A 9672-nucleotide genomic window follows, 5' to 3' on the forward strand; every position below is an offset into this window, starting at 1 on the left:
TAGATGTTTATGTTGCAAAAACCAGGAGAATGAGGTTATTTATTTCTTCTTTCAGAGAAGTAAGGGAGCAATAAACTATCCCTTGTACATCATAATGGCTTCGAACACGAAAAAGTTCTTTGATGACTACGAAGCAGGAAAAATCTCACAGATTGTTTATTCTACTGTAAAAACTGACCTATAAAGAGAGGATAAATTTTTGATGCACTCCTAGCCCATTCTGTTGCCTCTTAAACACGTCTATCTTGTTTTTTGTAATGTTTAATGTATTCTAATTTGTCAATCCATCGGTCAAAAATAGGTTTACTTTGCAACAAGGGCCAAATCATTTTTAAACCTGTTGCATAGTCTATACAACTTTTTTCCTAAAGTTATTCCTTTCTTCCCGTTCCCGGGTGTTTACTGGCTCTTTATGCACCAGAGTAGGTATTTCAGGTGTTTGGGGTTTTTTCCCCCCCCTTTTTCTGGATATATGGAAGCTTATTCATTTCGACATTATTTGCCTAACTATAAACTAGTTCTGTAGACCTCGAATTGAATTTCACTCTCTCTTGGAAGATAACATGGTGACTCCACGTTTTAGCTTACAGGGGTGACTCGCGCAGGTTTCGGGTACGCAAAGAGCGGGTGCCTTTAAGAGCAGCCGCGGTAATTTTCCAGGTCCTGCACAGCCCCGCCCACGCGGCAGGCCGCAGGGTGCGGCGGACTGCGGCTGCGCGGCGGGCGCGCGCCTCCCGTTGCCTGGATACCGCCTCCTCCACCCCCGGCCCCCGAATCCCTTTTGTTTCCAAGATGGCCTCCGAGTTCTGTCTTAACGCGCGCGGAACAAAGCCAATTGAACACCCTTAAGCTTAGCGGAAAGCAAGAATTGTATGACTGGCGTTAAGAGTGTTTGTTGTCAAGAATTACTGTTATAACTTTACAAAAATCCTCTCTGTCGGGTTTTCTGGATGGGAGAGAAATCCGGGATCGCCCCAGGGCGTGTGAGCCATGGTGTCTTGGTCCTTTGGCTTCGGAGTTGGGGATACCTTCCTTTCTTTTGATATGAATTGTTGTTTCCTGTTACACTAGCTCAGGCAGAAGTCTTTTCAAATTTAAACCAAACTATGGCGCTCAATGTTAAAGACCATATAATCAATAAGGGTAATACCTTCTGGCCACATCCGCTCTCCTTTAAGAATACCTGTTGATTTTTCTGTTTTTCTTTTTCCTGAAAGGTTAGTTTAAACCCAGATTCATCATATTTTAAGATGGTAAATGCCTCTGGGGATGGAAATTGTGTTTTATTCATCTTTATGTTCCAGAGGCGTTTCTGTCTATAACAAATCTTGGAATAATGTGGCTAAATAATTCTAATTAACTTTTGAGGGTTTTTTGTTTTTTGTTTTTTTACTACGCCAAGCACTGTGCTATGAGGTGGGTACTATGAGATAGCTTTTCTCTCCCGTTTTACAGGTAGGGAAACTAAGGCACCAGGAGGTCAAGTCGTTGCTGGAAGCATCACAGCTAGTAAATGAGGGAAACGGAGAGTCCAGCCCACACAGTGTAAGGAGAGCCTGCGCCCAGGCTGCCGCCTCCAAAAACACTGCGGGGAGTCCGTGATGTCTTCTAATTGCAGCACTTTCAGGGACAAGCGTGTAAGTGTCTTTCCCTGAAATAATGTTCCTCTTTGCTGTGAATAGACTTTTCACACTTGTATCAGTCAGGGCATTTAGATGCTTACCAGACCCCGAGCTGGAAGACACAGACTCACCCAACCTTGGTGGCAGGTGTTGGGGAAATAAAATTAAAAACCAAAATCTCCTGCCAACACAAAGAAATCTCTGCACAAGCAGAAGCAAAAGAGAACAGTCTCATCATTGAATGAAGAAAGCATCAAACTGAGATAGGATGTGCCTCACATCAATCCACTGATAATGGAAGGACAGAAAGAAATTTCACCCTTTTGCACAGCTAAGCAGATATACCCTATCACATACCTGTTCTCAGAATAACTAGTTACAAGTAAGAGGACTCGGAGGCACCATTTGACATACAGAGTTCATCTTCAACTCACCTTGACAATTGGTAGCTGGAAATCTGTGTTAGCTAATAAGCATTATCCAAAGGAAAAAGTACACTTACACCTTTATGATAGGAGGTGAGTTTGCCAGTTGGAACCAGGAACCTGAGTTAGACTCCTGTGCTCCCACAGAAATAGGGATGCTGATTACATTTCCAAGAGATGGCTCCCAGGTCATTCCGGGGTTGTATAAAGGGCGAGAGCCTTATTTACCTTTTAAAAAGGTTTATGTGCTTCTCAAAGGGGCAGAGAGTTTATAATCATAAAATTTCTTTTATTTTTTTAGAAATAAGTTTATTGTCACATTGGTTTCCATATAACACCCAGTGCTCATCCCCACAAGTGCCCTCCTTCATGCCCAAATCCCTCCCCCCCCCTACACCCATCAGTCCTCAGTTTCTTCTCATCATTCAAGAGTCTCCCATGGTTTGCTTCTCTCCCTCTCCCCCACCATTTCCCCCCTTACAATCATAAAATTTCTTTTTTTTTTTTTAATTTTTTTTTTTTAATGTTTTATTTATCTCTAGGAGAGAGAGAGACAGCGTGAGCAGGGGAGGGTCAGAGAGAGAGGGAGTCACAGACTGAAACAGGCTCCAGGCTCCAAGCTGGCAGTCAGCACAGAGCCCAACGCGGGGCTCGAACCCACGAACCGCGAGATCATGACCCAAGCGAAAGTCGGACGCTTAACCGACTAAGCCACCCAGGCGCCCCCAATCATAAAATTTCTAAAGTAAATGCTTTACTTTAGGCCCCCCCCCCCCTTCTGTACTAGGGAGATTTATTTACTTAGATTTATGTTGACCCTGACATCAGATCCAGAGACAACTCAGGTCAGCTCTTCCAGTCAAGGAGTCTACTTGGATTCAAATTTTCACCCCAGCAGCCCACCTTTTCACACAGACATAATAATGAGTCAAATAGTAGGAAGCCAGGAGAAGCATGTTACCTAATGCTGAATGTTAGGGTTTCTATTTTAATTCAAATTCTTACTTCCTGGTTTCTTTGAAATTACATGTAATTTCCAGCAGATGCTGAGTGAATTTACATGCTGCACTGGACCATGAAAATGTGTCTAAGAACTGCCAGACAGACAACTGACTTTCATGTGCTTTTGAGTTCAGTCTTAGCTTTTCTGTCTTCCCTCTTTGTTTTACAGCCTTGGACATGTCTGACAGGGAGGACCTCCCCCTCCCCCACCCTCTTGAGTCCACTCTGCCCGACCTCAGCTTCTTTAACAAAAGGCTCTGGTTGCTTGTGGCCTCCATGTGCCTTAGCATGTGGTGATACCTGACACTGGGCCTCCTTCCTTTATGTTTTTCTTTGAGTTGCTCAACAAGCAAGATAGCATGGCATACATTCTTTCTAGAATCATTCCCTGACCGGCCTCCCTGACCACTAACCTGCATCTGACTTGATCTTCCCTGGGCACATATAGACATGGGTCTCTAGTCATGTTTAATGTATTAGTCCATAAACTTCTTGAGATCGAAGATCTTTTTTTTTTTTTTTTTTAAAGTTTATTTTTGAGAGAGGGAGAGAGAGAGTGTGTGTGAGCAGGGGAGGGGTAGAGAGAGAGGGAGACACAGAATCCGAAGCAGGCTTCAGGTTCTGAGCTGTCAGCACAGAACCTGACATGGGGCTCTGTCTCAGGAACCCTGAGATCATGACCTGAGCTGAAGTCAAGAGCCAGCCATCCAGAGACCACCACTTTAGACAGGACAGGAGCTCTCACTCTGCCTCAGCCTTTGCTACTTCCTGTCGCTTGCCCAGTGAAGCTAAGTATGAGGTATCATTGATAGTGAGTGCGCACTGATATTTTTCTTGGAGTAAAGTACGTCTCAGTACCGAAAGAGAGGGAACAAGACTAAAGAATAATTTTTTGAGGATAATGGGAGAGAGCCCATTTCGTGGGAGAAGAGTTGCCTTTGTCCTGATTAGGCACATAAAATAGGCCTGTCTCTCTTTTTCTTAAAATCCACCTGCTTTGCTTATTTACATTCTGTTCCTGGCCACTACAGATATTTGAGTTTTTGACCTGTAGTGTAGTCAAGCTATTTGAAAAAGGGAGAGAAGAAAGGAAAAATAAAGCTCAGCAGTTGGTTGGGATTCCAAACTTTGTGATCCAGCTACTCAAACAGACTTTCCAATTTACCACCTTTATCCAGTCTTTCAGGTTCCCCCTGAACATTGATCTCTTCTGACATTTGCTGCGGATCCGTCGGGTGTGCACGTGATACTCAGATTCTGACAGCAATTTAGCGAAAACCACTGAAGTAGATTCATACATCTGCCCTCTCTTCCCGATGACTCCACAGGCATAGATGGTGCAGGACAAAAAAGTTCACTTCGTGCAGGTAATTGGTTTTCAGAGGCTTAATCACAGCACTTTAAGATAGATGATGTTTGATGGATAGAGCTGATAACTATTTTGTACAATTTCCTAATAGGAGACAATTGTGAGTCCTGTTGCAGTCTGTGTTTACATATCACAACGGGCATCTAAATACACATTAACTTTTCTCTCTAAACACCAATGAGATAAGTTATCACTGATATGGGTACAAAGTAGAGGGATATTGATATTCCGTCTTACATAAAACTGATCAAGATAACAAAACCATGCTTAAGAAACTTCAAACATTGGGGGCGCCTGGGTGGCTTAGTCAGTTAAGCATCCAACTTTCGCTTAGGTCATGATCTCTCGGTTCGTGGGTTCGAGCCCCGCGTTGGGCTCTGTGCTGACTGCCAGCTCAGAGCCTGGAGCCTGTTTCAGAGTCTGTCACTCCCTCTCTCTCTCTGACCCTCCCCTGCTCACGCTGTCTCTCTCTCTCCTCTAGAAATAAATAAAACATTAAAAAAAATTTTTTTTTAAAGAAACTTCAAACATTGTTTAATAGAGCTTTTATTTTCAAGGGAGAATTTTTAAATAATATTTCCTCATAAATTGTCATTGCTTAGATTTACGGTGTTTGAACAAGCATCCTATCCAGTTTAAATGGAGTAGAGGATCTTTCTGAACACCTTGAGTGTGTGTTGTCCTTTAATGGCATTATTAAGTTGGAATGATAAAATGCAAAGTACTCCTTTCTGCCCTGAATGTGCTGTGACATCATAAAATAAAGCTCAAGTCACCGGTCACCTTTTCCTTGCCTGGATTTTAAAGCCATTAAATTATTGTCTTGCCTGCCCATACCTGTCCTTTTCAAATGTGTAAAGCTACCAGGGCAGGGGTTGGTGGTGGGATCTGTTAGGGAAAGCCTCACAGTTAATTGGGGACATAGTCTGTCTCTAAGAACCTCCAATGTTCCTTTTAGGCCCACTTAAAAACAAGTGAAGGCTACACTGCAGGTGGTTCTGAAGGAGAAGGGTGCCTTCGGAGAATTTTACATTTGTTACACTCCTTGTGAAAGAGTTCTACGCACTTGGAGAAAAAAACAATAAGCTCTGCAAATTGCATTTCTTTAGGACCTGAGGAAAACTGAAGGAACCCACCACCCACTAGAAAGGACCTAAAAGCGAAGTTGGAGTCCTGAGACCCATGTTTTGTTGAAAAGACTCCATAGAGTGTGGGTAAGGTGGCTCTACTGCTGAGAAAATGGAAATAAATTGCCTCTTTCAGACCCTAGAGAGCTGCCCAGAAATTCACCTTTCATTCTGGGTTAGAAAATCCAAAGCACGTAGTAAAGTTTGTTTATTCTGTCATCCGATCACAGTCCTCCAGATATTCTAACAGCCGTGCTGGAATATGTTGTTGGCACAAGGACCGCACAATCTTTAGTAGCTAAGGAAGTTCGTTGGCAAATAGATTCCTTGTATGTGATGTAAAACCAGGCTCATTCAGAGAACTCCACGTTTACTTGTGGTCAGGTGTGAGAAACTGAAACTTTGATTATTGCTATTTCTCTAAGCATGCTGCAATAACTGTGTCCTGTCTACAAAACCGGAGAAATATTGAATCTTTGCAGGTTCTCATTAGCTTCAACAAAGGTAGCGCAAATATTTTGATCCCTCACTTTATTTTACGGCTACTGCCAATCAGGGGCACCTGGGTGGCTCAGTTGGTTAAGTGTCTGACTTCTGCTCAGGGCATGATCTTGCTGTTTGTGGGTTTGAGCCTTGCGTCAGGCTCTATCCTGACAGCTCAGAGCCTGCAGCCTGCTTCAGATTCTCTCTCTCTCCCTCTCTCTCTCCCTCTCTCTCTCTCTTTCTCTCTCTCTCTCTCTCTGCCCCTCCCATTACGGGACCAGGCTGGATCGCTGATCCAAGCAGCACTTGGAGATCTTGGAGGATGGGAGATTCATTTACATCGATGGACTGGGGGAGACATTTTTTCCAAAGATCTGAGCCCTGATAATCTTACAGCTTCCACATTTGTGGTCAGTGGCTGTAAGACATAAACAAGCGATGGAAACGGGGGAGGAAGGAGTGGGCTTCAACAAACAGAGAAGGGCTAACATAAGAGTCTCGAGTGTGCCTACCAAGTTCCTTTTTCTTTTTAGGTCAGGGTTTGGTTTTTTCCCCCATCATTCCCCTCTTTGATGACTCTAAAAACCTTCCTTTTAGTAGGCATCATCTTTCTGTCTTATTGATTGATATCCTTGAAGGGCTAAGATATGCACTGAGGTTTGGCGCGTGACCGTGTTTTCAATGAAGCGCACCAGGGTGTTTAGGATGCGTGGGCCTATGGCTACAAGCAAGGTCATGGGAGAGGAGGGGTCGTACCAGTGCAGGGAGCCAAGTTGTCCAACTTGCAAAGTCCCATCCCTTTCAGAGCCTGTTTCCTTTTTGTTGTCTACGTTGAATTCTTTCTCTTAGCTCCCTGACTTTGGCTGTGATGACTCCTGACTGGTTGACAAAAATAACAGCATTCCTCTCCTAGAAGGATGCAAGTGCCTATCTTTTCTGCAATAAGGAGATCAAGGGTCAGCCTATTTTGTTTTTTTTTTTTTTGTTTGTTTGTTTCTTATACTTTTTTCTTTTTTTTTATTTTACAAATAGTTTATTGTCAAATTGGTTCCATAAAGCTCCCAGTGCTCATCCCCACAAGTGTCCCCCTCCATGCCCATCCCCCCTCCCCCCCACACCCATGAGTCCTCAGTTTTTGTCAGCATTCAAGAGTCTCTCATGGTTTGCCTCTCTCCCTTTCCCCCCACCATTTCCCCCCTTCTTCTCCCCCATGGTCCCCAGTTAAGTTCCTCCTAATCCTCCTATACGTGCAAACATGTGATATTTGTCCTTCTCTGCCTGACTTATTTCGCTCAGCATAACACCCTCAAGGTCCATCCACGTTGCTTCACATGGCCAGATTTCATTGTTTCTCATTGCCATGTAGTATTCCATGGTATAGATAAACCACATCTTCTTCATCCATTCGTCCGTTGATGGACACTTAGGCTCTTTCCATGTTTTAGCTATTGTGGAGAGTGCTGCTATGAACATTGGGGTACATGTGCTCCTATGCATCAGCATTTCTGTAAATTCCTAGCAATGCTATTGCTGGGTCCTAGGGGAGTTCTATTGTTAGTTTCCTGAGGAACCTCCACACTGTTTTCTAGAGGGGCTGTACCAGTTTGCATTCCCACCAACAGTGTAGGAGGATAGGGCCAGCCTATTTTGGAGGGATACTGCTGCCAGGGAGCATATCAGATTTTGTAAGGCCACCAGAGAGTCGGCTACCCGTTCCATGTCTTCATGTAGTTCCTGGGATAGCTCGTGGTATAGTCTTACAGAAGAGCCTGTGCCTCCTATCCTGGTTCCTTTCCACATAGCAATTCCTGTCCCTTTTAGGACAGGTAGCAGAACTGCTCACGTAGCCCGGGGCTTAGGGCTAAAGGCTGCCAGGAACTGGTCTCCAGTGAATACAGAATCTCAGTGGGGGTGCTGGTGGGGGGGGTTAGGAAAACTAGCACACCTGAGTCCAATTGGCCTGTAAGCATCGATAGACTGTATTGGAGCACAGGCAGAAAACCCCGGGAGGCGATCACAGGGTTTCATTTTTATCTATGGTTATGTTTTTCCTGCGTAGGGAGGTCCCGTCTGTATCCTCAGGGAGTATGAAGTTAGATGATCAGCATTTGTGAGACGGACCCCAGTAGCCAAGGGCCCAATTAAGACAGTGACATTGGTTGTGAGATTTTCAGGAGCTTCCCTGCGGCAGAAAGGCAAACACATCCCTCAGGTCTGGGTGGTGGTGTTAATGCCATGGAGTATCTGGTAGGTGGTGTTGGCCAAGCACCAGAGTAGGGAATAGGGTATCATTTGATGAAGCGCTAAGAGGTTCAGGCCTCGGTAGGGTGTTGGAGTGGTCGCCTATATGGCTGTACCAGCTTGGCCTGTGTATTTTTTATAACCTTTTGAAGGGCCTTATCCTGTACCCATCCCCCATCTGACACTCCCAAGTGGGGAAGGTAAGTAAAGCAGGCTTTCTTCCCTTCTGTAAGGCCCTTGATTTTGCAGAGTCCGTCTGTTTTGATAATCTCTGCAGCCCAAAACTTACGTGCCCCAGCATCCTGTGACTGGCAGACAAAGGCCTCTGCCTCTTTGTAACATTTTCTGTTGAGGGAGGTGAGGGAGCTGGATGCTCTTGTCTTCTCTGACTTTCCTCTAGTTACCATCTTATAACAATCCTCAGGGCATTGTGGGTATGCAGTGGTCGAGAGGGTGAGAGATGTTAGCATAAGATACAAGCATTACTTAACAGCCCTCCCATCCAGAGGAGGTAGGTGGGACCCAGCATAAGCTTTTTGTCCCATGTCCAGTCTGTTGGGGCAACTTCTGCTAGTCTGATGGTAAGAAACCAGGCAAGGGGCAAAGGTTGACAGAGTTGCTTGAACAGGGGTGTTAAGGACGGTCCAGTTAATCTGTCGAATCCTCAAGCTTCTGCCGTGCTCAGACCAGCCAGCTTCCAGGATGTGGCTGGAGCAGGGCTGAAGGTCTCAAGAGTCGGAGGCTCCCGGAGGGTTAGTTTGAGAGATTCTGCTGGGTCTGGGTCAGCTCTCCAGGTCGGAGACTCCTCAGGACTGGTTCTCTTGACTCTGGAATGGTGAACCCACGGGGTGATGCCTGAAACCTTAAGGGCGGTAGAGGCGGTTAAGATGACAATGTGTGGCCTGGTCCACTGTGTTTCTTTTTCAGGTCCTTGACCCAGACTGAGTCTCCTGGCAAGAAGAGATGTACTGGGGACCCTAGGGAAATTGGGGCCCTCTCTATGGTATATCTTTGGAACTCATTTAGGGTAGTCTCGAGGGCCTGAAGCTGTTGCTTTTTTCATTTATCCCCAACCTGCCAGGCACATGGGAGACCACCCATGTAGTAACTCGAAGCGGGAGAAACCTAATGTCCCGGGTGTGCAGTGAGCACGTAGGAGAGCTAAGGCCATGGGAGGCTAGTCTCTTGACAGAACTTTGCTGAGGTTTCTCTGAGGGTGCGATTCACCTGCTCTACTTTTCTACTGGGCTCTGGGCCCAGTAAGAGGTGTGGAGTTTCCAGGTACTGTTGAGAGATTTAGCCAAGATCTGCATAATGTTTGCCTCAAATGTGGGTCCATTGACACTGTGAATTGTTAAGGGCAGGCACAAGTTGGGGGAGAAGGGAGGCGCGATTTCCCACAG

General features: G+C 45.3%; 1 long non-coding RNA gene across 2 annotated transcripts; it reads left to right on the forward strand.

The window, feature by feature from the left end:
- The first annotated feature begins 785 nt into the window (after window positions 1–785).
- Window positions 786–5735, forward strand: LOC120220551. 2 transcript variants are annotated; one of them, XR_005525612.1, is made up of 4 exons: window positions 786–890; window positions 1456–1637; window positions 4228–4416; window positions 5528–5735. It is a non-coding gene; the product is annotated as an uncharacterized LOC120220551 (long non-coding RNA). The 2 variants fall into 2 exon arrangements; XR_005525611.1 differs by having other exon boundaries at window positions 786–870.
- The last annotated feature ends 3937 nt before the right edge of the window (window positions 5736–9672 follow it).

Source organism: Hyaena hyaena, unplaced genomic scaffold (assembly GCF_003009895.1).
Source record: "Hyaena hyaena isolate Hyena2069 unplaced genomic scaffold, ASM300989v1 scaffold_702, whole genome shotgun sequence".
NCBI lineage: Eukaryota > Metazoa > Chordata > Mammalia > Carnivora > Hyaenidae > Hyaena > Hyaena hyaena.